Source organism: Chionomys nivalis, chromosome X (assembly GCF_950005125.1).
Source record: "Chionomys nivalis chromosome X, mChiNiv1.1, whole genome shotgun sequence".
Lineage (NCBI taxonomy): Eukaryota > Metazoa > Chordata > Mammalia > Rodentia > Cricetidae > Chionomys > Chionomys nivalis.
In genome coordinates this window covers 64,844,309-64,852,901 of record NC_080112.1, presented here as the reverse complement: position 1 = coordinate 64,852,901, position 8,593 = coordinate 64,844,309, and the positions used below count along the sequence as shown (strand labels likewise).

The following is an 8,593-nucleotide window of genomic DNA, read 5'->3' as shown; positions in this document are numbered from 1 at the left end:
CATTGACACAAATTTAAGATTATTTTTCTTAAAACATATTGTAGATACATTTCTAATCTTGTTCAAAGTGTTGTAACTATACAGCTCATTTAGCAATGTAATGCAAATTTCTAGCCCTGAAAGTTATTGTTACCAACTATTTAGGATAACAAGGAAATGCAGGTTAGTAGTTAATCAAACTTGTAGTCATGTATGTTTTCAAGGTCAAACAGAGATAATATATTTTAGATAGACAGGCCATTTTCAAACACTTCAGAGATCTACAGAATATGGCATTCCTTGTTACTAGATTCAGAAAAGAAATTCACTAAAGAGGTGTAAAGTACGTAAGGTTGAGAGACATTAAAAGATAGTTTGGGTAATGTCAAGTCAGATTAGAAAATAAATTAGGTACAACCTTTTGAACTCATCAAGATAGGATAGATATGGAGTATTTTCTCTGAATTTGGGAATTGCTAATGGACTAGACATTGTTGTTGTATTTATTGTCTATATATTATATATAGTTATTATACTTATTGTATATAGTTTTCTTCTATTAGTTATAACCTTTTTTATTTTAGACAAAAATGGGAAAACATGGTGATATTTTGTTTGTGCTCTAACAAAGCTTGCCTGAAGATCAGAGGGTGGAGTTAGACACTAGTTAACCATAAAAACCAGGCAGTGGTGGCACACACCTTTGATCTCAGCACAGTACTTGGGATCTCATGCTTTTGATCCCAGTACTTGGGAGACACACATCTTTAATCCCAGCACTATGGAGGTGGAGATAGGATCTCAGGCCCATTCGGTCCAAGGATTGGGTAGAAGTAAGAAGTCTCTCTAGTGGCTAGCTGTTGTGATCTAGCTGCCTTCACTTTCCCTGACCAACAGCAGAACTTCCTTATGGTCTGTAATTGACAAGAATGCTTGTGTTCTTTCTGGCCAATGGTTTTCCACAGAAGCAGTAGAGGTATAAAATGCTTTAGCTCGGGGAAAAATAAAGGTTGCTGTTTTTCCCCCTGAAAAGAAGCCTCTGTGTCTCAATCCCAGCACCCTCACCAGTCTGGCTGCTTTACTTCTCTGATCTTTCAGTTTTCACCCCCTAATATCTGACTGAGGGTTTTTATTATTTTATTATTATTTATTTTTATTTTTGTATTTTTATTATTAAGACCAGTTAGAATTCATTCTACAAAACTACTAGAAGAAATAAGTATTACCCTACATGATAAAGGTGTATGAAAGGAATTTCTGAACAGGACTCCATTATTCCAGAACTGAATAATCGACAAGTGGTATTTCATACAATTGAAAAGTATCTGCACAATCAACAGAGTGAATAAGAAGTCCACAGAATGGGGAAGAATCTTTGTCAGCTGTCCATCTCACAGAGGATTCATATCCAGAATATATAAAAACTCAAAAAGCAAAGTCAAAACCAAAACTGATCCATTCAAAAACAGGCCTGGGATCTGAACAGTGAGTTCTAGAAAGAAGAAATAAAAATAACTAATAAATAGCTAATAAACTTTTCATCTTCCCTTGCAGTTGAGGAAATGCAAATCAAAACAGCTTTGAGATTTCATCTTACCCCATTTAGAATAGCAAAGATCAACAAAACAAGTGACAAATACTGGAGAGGATGCTGGGAAAAGTGACCCCTTGTTAAGTGTTGATGGAATTGCAAACTGGTCCAGTCACTCCTGAAATCAGTGTGGAGAATCATCAAAAACCTAAGAATATATCTACTATATGGCTTTGTCATACCATTCCTCTGCATATGTTCCAGTCATTATTCATGTTGTTCATTCACAATAGCTAGAAAATGGAAACAACCCAAATATCCTTCAACTGTTGAACAGATGGTGAAATATGGTGCATTATACATTAAAGAACACCATTCATCTGTAAAGAAAAATTAAATCATAAACTGACACCCAATGTGGGGCTCAACCCCACAGCCCTGAGATGGAGGGTTTTATTTTCTATGGCTAAGGAATTAGCAAGTTAGAAGCTGGCTGTAGCTTGTTCCTTTATCTCTCTGATCTTTCATTATTTACTCGATATCTAGATCCATTTTTTTTATTATTAAGACCAATTAGAATTCACACTACAATAAACTTTGCTGGTAAATGGATGGAACTAAAAAAGGTCATATGTAGTGAGTTTACCTAGGCCCAGAAAGGCTAATGTTGTATGTTCTTTATTACCTGAGATCCCTAGTACCAAATCTTTCCATGTGAGTGTATTACCTAGAGTAACTTTAGAAACCAGGAAAGTAAAAGAAATCATTGTGGTCAGGAGAAGCAATAGAGAGGAGAGTAGCAGGGTACAAGTGATCTGAGGGGGAAAGGGATAAAATTGAGTGGGAGCTTTTGTTAGGGACGGGGAAGAGATAAATACAGAAGAAGGAGGTAGGAGGGTAAAATATTTGCATGTCTAAATAAGTCATAAGGAATTACCTATCTACTTAAAATATCTATAATACATGGAAGTCTATGTGTACATATACATGCATAGTTTAAATGAAATTTTACCATCGGTTTGACAATCCTCCCCTTAAGAGTCAAAGCCTATTTAAAAGAAACATCAACATCTGTCATGAGAAGATTTCTTTTAAGTTGTTGGTCAGAGTTGTCCAAGAGACCCCTAAAATACTACAAACCATTATTATTGTCCTCAGTTGTCCCCCAGAGCTGGAAACTACGTTCCTAGTGCTGAAGACACCATGTACTTCAGACACTAGACCCAGAGGACCTAAGCTGGATCTGACCTGAAAGCCTCCTCCTTGATGTTGGATGTGTGTGTGTGTGTGTGTGTGTGTGTGTGTGTGAGAGAGAGAGAGAGAATATATATATATATATATATATATATATATATATATATATATATATATATATACATAATTTATGTAGACATAGATATAGGCCTCATATGTACAATTCTAATTGACCCTGAACTTGTGGAAATCCTCCTGCTTCTTCTTCTGGAATTGCAGGTTAGCATTACCATACCCAGCATTTTTTTTGTGGGTGTGACAGGATCTTGGTTCAGGCTGGCCTCCAACTCTATGTAGCTCAAGATGACTCCTAACCTTCCTGTTTCTATTTCCCAAATGTGGGGATTTTAGGCATGCATCACTAATCTAATCTATACTTAATGATGTTTAACAAAACCTGTGAATGCATATGTATAGTGTATATACTTGTTCAATGTCTTAGAGTTTTACTACTGTGAAGAGACACCATGACCATGCCAACTCTTATAAAGGAAAACATTTAATTGGGGCTTGCTTACAGTTCAGAGGTTCATTATTGTCATGGCAGAAAACATGGTGTCATGCAAGTAGACATGGTGCTGGAGATGGAGCTGAGAGTTCTACATCAGCAAGGATATGTAGACAGCAGGCAGAAATAGCTGCTGAGCTTGGCTTAAGCATTTGAAACCCCAAGGACCAATTCCCAGGGACATGTTTCTTCCAACAAAGCCAAACCCACCACAACATGGCCACACTTGCTAATCCCTCTAAGTAGTGTCACTTCCTAATGACTGAACATTCAAATATATGAGCCTATGGGGGCCATTTTTATTCAAATGACCACACTCAGTGTACTTTACACATGTGAGTGTAGGTGCTTGTACCAGTATATGTGTGTATATGTGTGCATGTAGAGACCTATGTCAGTGGCAGGTTTCCTTTTCACCCAATCTGCCTTCTTTTTGAGATAGGCATTCATAATGAACCTAAAGCTCATTGATTTGGCTAAGCTACCAGGCCAATGAGGTTCAGGTGTGTGTGTGTGTGTGTGTGTGTGTGTGTGTGTATGTGTGTGTGTGTACTATATATTATATTTGTAATAATTAGAGAAAAAGAAGCCACAAATTTGAATGAGTGCAAAAGGTAGAGTATGTGGGAGAAAGGTTAGGGGCAGAAAGGGAAGAGGGAAAATAGGGTACTTGGATTAGGATCTCAAAAGATTAAATTTCAGAAGAGTAGGTCATGAAACCTGGTGAAAGTGGTTAAGAGAGCTTGCTGCTTTCTTATAGAAAGTCCAAGTTCTCTAGCCAGAACCCACATAGTGGCTCAAAACCACTTGTAACTCTAGTTCTAAGGGACTTGATACTGTGTTATGGATTCTGAAGGTTCCTACATGCACATGGTGCACATAAACTCAAGCAGGCACACACACATAAATAAAACACACACACACACATAGATATATAATGTTTTAAAGACTGAAGATATGGCTCAGTTAGTGGAATACTTGCTTAGCATGCATAAAACCCTGTATTCAATTTTCCACCTCTAATTTTAAAAACTGAAACACGTAAGAAAAAAACTTGCATGTTGATGGACACCTACAGTCTAGCACTTGGGAGGTAGAAACAAAACCATTAGTGAATATGAGACCTGGCAATACCATACAAAAATGATATACTAGAACTTGTGGGAGGCTCTCTTTTCAATTTATGGTATGGAGTTACACAAGTATAAATTAAAAGTGGATATAAAATGGTTGTATTATATAAGACATGAAATTTTGAAGCATGTGACAATGACAGAAAAGATATTCTATTTATTACAAGAAAACTCTTGCTTAAGATTCAGAGAGTCACGAGTACTTAAAATGCATGAACTTCTGATTGCCATGAACCAGTCCAGGACTTAGGACCAGGCCATATGTTATTGTACTGGTCACCCTCTTGCTGAAATTCTTCTCCTCATTCTGGATACTCAACTACAGTGTATTACACAGTTCCTCTCAAATGCCTTTACTAGTTTCCTTTTCATCAGAATCATCAGTGAGTCCCAAAGGGGATAGTAGTAAAAGCCTTTCTGCAATTTCTGTAGAATTCCTATATGAATACAATCTTCAGTACAGAAACAGGTCATTACCTCTACTTTCATGAGCAAAGTAATCAAGAGTATAGGTTCTAGGTAGCAGGCATGCAGTTCCTTCTGCTTGGTGGAGACTGCTCTATGGAGGTGCTGCTACTACAGAACACAGATCAGGATTCTGTAACTGAAGCCATCCTTTTTCATTATTTTTTATTTTTAAATTTATATTTTTCACAATTTCATGAATATGTGTACTTTGCCCAAAATACTACCCTTTTTGAGAAATAGTTTCTATAAATAACTGAGTTTGGCTTGGCACTTACTATGTAGTACAGCCTGGCCTTGGACAATAAGTAATCCTCCTGCCTCAGCTTTGGCAAGTTAGAATTGCAGGCATGTGCCAAAACACTAGTACTAGTGCTTTTTTGGTGGATGTGTGGAAAGGGGGGGGTGTCTCAGACTGTAGATCAAGCTCTCTTAAAAGTCACCACATAAGCTAAGGTGACCTCTAACTGAGTCCCCTTCCTCTCTCCCTCCCCCTCCTTTCATTCAGTACCTCACTCTGTAACCCCAGCTGTCCTGGAATTTGCTGTGCACAGCAGGCTGACCTATAATGGAGATCCTTACCTGCCCCTGCCTCCTGAGTGCTGTCAGACATGGCACTGCCGACCTGTAACCCCAGCATGAGGATGTAGGTGTATCAAGAACTCAAGGTCATTTTCAGCTAGTCAGCAAGTTCAAGATCTTGGGAGTCCACCCAGAATTTTGTATTCATTAGCTAAGATTCTATCGCTTAAGCTATGCATATCCTCATTTCCTCTTATAGAACTTAAACTATTTTTTCCATTAAATTTGTATTTCTTTTGGGGGTGGGGTGTGTGCACTGAGGCACACATGTGGAGGCCAGAGGACAACTTGATGAGTCGGCTTTCTTCCACCGCATGAGTCCTTAGGATGTGTTTAGTCATTGAACAGTCTTTCTGCCCCTCTTATGGACTTTCAAAAACTGCCATGTGTCAGAACCTGCCCTAGTTTCATTTCCGTTGCTATGATAAAATATCCTGACAGAAAAACAACTTAAGAGAGAAGGAGTTTATTTTAGATTATAATTCCAGCTAGCTACATCATTTCCACAGCCAGAAATGAATGCAAATATCCACCCTTAATAAACCAAGTCAAATGTAATTTCCTCCATGAGAGTACTCCACCCTCACCCCCTTAGCCTACAGAAATTCCCTTCTCTCTGATACCATAATGCTTTGGATGTTTACACTCCCAGAAACATGATTTAGTACAAAAAGAAAGAGAACTATGCCATGGGGATTTAGGGTTGGGTGGATTTTTTTTTTTTTTTTTTTTTTTACGTGAAGCTCAGAAGATAAGTGGGTGAATTCTGTTTATATAGATGGTAAAAGGAACAAAGAAAAAACCTTGAGAGACTAGTGCATATCAGAACCAGAGGAGTACGGATGTTCTGACCCAGAATAGCCTAGAAAGCACATTTTCTGGGTCCAAAATCTACACAGCTCAGCCCAGACAGAAGGGTGGGGCCGGCCTTCCCACCAGCCCCATGTCTTGGGGATGAGTCAATGCAAGGCGTCAACTCCAGTATTCAGTGGTTTGGGACAGAAGGATATAAGTTTTTTTCTGAGCTTGAGAGCAAGTCTGGAACTTTCTTACTATTTTTTTTAATCCCTGTGCTTGGCCTGAACTTACAAGTGCACTAATCAGTTCCAGTAGCATCCATATATAATGCCAGAACTTGAAGTACTGAAATAGGAAGTTTGCCAAGAGTATAAGAAATAGTTATAAAAAGGCAAAACACAAATCATTAAATACCTGACCTTAGCCTAAGACCTGACAGTGGGATCCTGACACCTGCAGGCTAAAACCCAAACTCCTTCTCAGAGAAGATATGGTCAGTCTTATCTCCTGTATATGTGCCTTCACATCCTGAAGGCACCCGTGCTAAACTGACAAAATCCTGTTCTCTCATTTGGTGAGTCCATTAGATGCTAACTGGGTTGTTCCCAGTGTCAGAATGTTCTCCCACGTTTACCAGGAAAGCAGTGGCATTTCCTCTAGCTTCATCTCCTCAACCACAAATGCCTCCACAAACTTAACTCCATTCCCCTGCCTTGAGCTTCCAGAGTTCTTTTTTCTTTTCCCATACAAACATGTATTTGTAGCCGGGCAGTAGTGTCGCATGCCTTCAAGCCCAGCACTTGGGATGCAGAAGCAGATGGGTCTCTGTGAGTTTGAGGCCAGCCTGGTCTACAGAGTGAATACCAGGACAGCCAGGGCTACACACAGAGAAACCCTGTCTCCAAAAACCAAACCAAGCAAAACAAATCCACATTTATTTGTAGAAGTAAAACACAATAGCCTCCAAAAGAAAGTGCTCCTCTGGAAGGGAGCAAAGCAACAAGAGTGCTGAGTTTGAAAGCCAGCTCCTGACTTCGATGAACCTTGGGATCGTGGATCATTTACTTCTCAAGGTCTCCATCTATCCATCTATTTGGAGGTATTGTTGTTACTTTTACCATACTGAAGATCTATTCTGAGCCTTGCATATGCTAACACTGAGTTATGATCTCAGCCACCTATCCACCTATTTGATGGTGCAATAAGACTGAAATGTATATGTTGTTCTGACATTGTTTTTACTTATTTGTTTGTTTTGCATCCCAACTGCAGTTCCCCTCCTTCCTCTCCTCCCATTCCCTTCTCTCTCCCCTAGCCCCATTGTTAGGAGTCCCAAAAATATAACAAGCTACACAACTGTCATATATATGTAGAGGGCTTAGGTCGGTTCCATGCAGGCTCCCTTGTTGCTGGTTCAGTCTCTGTGAGTTCCTATGAGCCCAGGTTAGATATTTCTGTGGATTTTCTTGTGATGTCCTTGACCCCTCTGGTTCCTGTGATCCTTCCTCCCTCTCTTAATAAGAATCCCCCAAGCTCAGCCTAATGTTTTCCTGTGGGTCTCTGCATCTGTTATCATCAGTTACTGGATAAAGGCTCTCTGACCACAGTTGGGGTAGTCACCAATCCAATCCATCCCAGGAGATGGCCAGTTGAGGCTACTATCCACTGTCACCAGGAGTCTTAGCTGGGGTCAGTAGATTTATGGGAGTTTCCCTTGCATCAGGTTTCTACCTGAGCCCTAAAGCCCTGTTCCAGTCATCTCTTTCAGTACTCTCCCCCCTCCACCCATCCACCCCAACCCAATCCCTCAACGTCCCATCCACACCTGACACAAGTCTACACAGGAGAGCTCTTCCACTTCCCCTTCCCAGGGAGATTCATGTGTTTCCCCCTCCATGGGCCTTCCTTGTTACCTAGCCTCTCTGACACCGTGGATTGTGGCAAAATATGGAATGCTTCACAGATTTGCATATCATCCTTGTACGAGTGCCATGTTAATCTTCTCTGTATTGTTCCAATTTTAGTATATGTGCTGTGGAAGTGAATACTAGAGTTTTGACATTCAAAATGATTTGTTATTGTGTTAGGGGGTGGGACCTAGAACCTTCCACATGCTAGGCAAGTGTGCTATGAGCTACACTCTGAAACCCCTGATATCACAAGATGTTTTTTTCTAATGTTGGGGGAGGGTAATAGCACTTATAGATGAGAAGAAAAGCATAACTGTTTTAGTTAGATTTTAATTGCTTTGATAAAAATGCATGACCAAAAGCAACTTGTGGATGAAAGGGTTTATTTGGCTTATGTGTCCTGATCATAGTCCACCATAGAGGAAAGCCAAAA

At 39.6% G+C, this 8,593-nt stretch overlaps 1 non-coding gene across 1 annotated transcript; it reads right to left on the bottom strand.

Moving 5' to 3' along the window:
* Positions 1-8,191: 8,191 nt before the first annotated feature.
* LOC130868685 (U6 spliceosomal RNA) lies at positions 8,192-8,298 on the bottom strand. The gene has a single exon (XR_009056521.1). It is a non-coding gene; the product is annotated as a U6 spliceosomal RNA (small nuclear RNA).
* Positions 8,299-8,593: the final 295 nt, after the last annotated feature.